A 2500-nucleotide genomic window follows, 5' to 3' on the forward strand; every position below is an offset into this window, starting at 1 on the left:
AAAATATCCGATGTAAGGACATCCTCCATAATTATGGCAAAATTTCTAAGTAGTTTCTAATCACATGTTTTTTGTACACTTATACCTAATAAGAATAAATATACGTGTTTGTTAGAAGAGCGAGAGAAAAAAAACTGTAAATGAGAATAAAAAGAAGCCTGATGAAATTTGACGGAAAAAATACGAAAGTTCTCAGGACTAGATTTAACGTATGATAGTAAAATGAGATGGTGCAAGGAAGGCGCTAAGAACTCTGCAAAAGTTTCGAGAGGGAAGACGAGCGTCTCAGGAAGATTTTATTCCGCTAATCAATTATGTCCGTAGAAGGAAAGTGTAAATGTGCAGTATGTGTAAAAGAGGATTGGTGTAACTGAAAAATTTAAATGTATAGCCATAAACATGTAGTACTACACTAAATGCATTCATGACGACTGAAATCTGTTTCGAGGTAGACGGGAGTGTAATGCGGCAGGTGACACTTATTTTGTCTTACATATGTGAACAGAGGAAGAAAATAGAATGGGATTTTACTGAATTGAAGAGAAACGTGTTGGAAGGTAAACGTGAGTAGTAAGAGTGTGAAGGAGAGGACGGTGGTTATATTCCACCGTTAACATGTCTTCTGTGCAGGTATAACAAGTGTCTGAAAGTGTGTTTTCTGCGCAGGGCTGCAGCCTTAACTCAATGGCTAAAGGATGAATACATTAAATGTTCTATAGCTTTTGTTGAAGACAATCTATTTAAGGAAATAATCGTTTAGTAATATATATATATATATATATATATATATATATATATATATATTACAAATATATATATATATATATATATATAGATAAATATATATATATATATATATATATATATATATATATATATAGATAGATATATATGCTATATATATATAATATATATATATATATATATATATATATATATTATATATATATATATATATATATATAATATATATATAGATATATATTTATATATATATAGTATATATATATATATATATATATATATATATATATATATATATATATATATATATATATATATAGTATATATATATATATATATATATATATATATATATATATATTATATATTTACGAAGTGCCAAGTATCTGGTTACCATGCATCAAATATTGCCTCACCAAAAGCCAGACACCTGAACCCTCATAACACGTTTAAGCGACTGAATACTCTAAAGGCAACAGTGATCCCTTGACACTTACCAGTATTGCAGAAGATCATACTAAGTTCATCAAAACAGGTGTGAGGTAATCTTGTAAGTAATTAAATTAATCAAAGGGCATCACTCGATCAACACTTTAAAACTCTAAGTATTTCCTGATTTCTAAGTCACTTCAAGTAAATTGAAGGAAAGCAAATCAATTACCACTCTATGTTTCTACCTAACATAAATATAATCATAATTAAATTCAAATATACTGGTTATAAATGAAAATACTTATAAAAATTTTGTAAATACAAGAATTTTTATTAAATTCAAAATTTTATAAAGTGAAATTTCACAATATCAGGGAAAATTACTGTTACTTGAAAACAAAGTAAAGTTTAATTAATTCATGAATCACAATTAAGTAAAATTAAATCAAAATTAATTTATCACAAAATTCAAGAAATTAATTCAATTGAAATTCAAAAGTGTTAGGCAATAATTGAAAATTTGAAATTAATTCACAAGTGCTAAACAACAACAAAACTTAAAAAGAATTCTAAGTAAATGCCAAATTACTTCACAAATGTTAAATTTAATTAAATGTGCAATGCTTAAGCAATGAAAACAACTAAGTCAATTAAATGGTGAATGCAAATGAAAATATAAAATAAAAAGACACACTTCAACAAGAAAATGAACAAGTGCACAAACAATGGAACAAATCACAAAACACAAAAATACGCAATGTGTAAAAGTGTAAATCTTTTTCACTCAAAACACTGTAACCAACAGTTTTTACCAAACCTCATAACCACCTGTTATTAGTTAACCACTGTTCCTAACAATTATTAGTTAACCACACTCCCTATCCATAATTAGTTATTAGTTATTACCTAACCGTTATTAGTTAACCACACTCACTATCCATTATTCGTTGCAACTAATAAAAATATACACTTTACCTTTTTGGTGTACCAACTTCTTTCTTTCTCTTGCTGCAGCTTGTATATCACACTTTCACAAAAACTAGGCACCGTTACGAAATAATGTTTGTTCAGATTCCACAAAGAAATTAAATAACACTAAATAAACTCTAAGAAATATCAAATATGAATTCTAAGTTACGAGTGACCAATTTACGTTACGTTAATATAATCTCAAGGATGTCGAGTGAGAGAGAGAGAGAGAGAGAGAGAGAGAGAGAGAGAGAGAGAGAGAGAGCGATCTAACCGCCTCGAGGTTCTATGATCTAATGAAATCTTCTTCCCTTGCGAAAACTGGACAGGGCAGATATGTCACGAATGCTTCCAG

The sequence above is a fragment of the Macrobrachium nipponense genome, chromosome 14, assembly GCF_015104395.2.
Source record: "Macrobrachium nipponense isolate FS-2020 chromosome 14, ASM1510439v2, whole genome shotgun sequence".
Lineage (NCBI taxonomy): Eukaryota > Metazoa > Arthropoda > Malacostraca > Decapoda > Palaemonidae > Macrobrachium > Macrobrachium nipponense.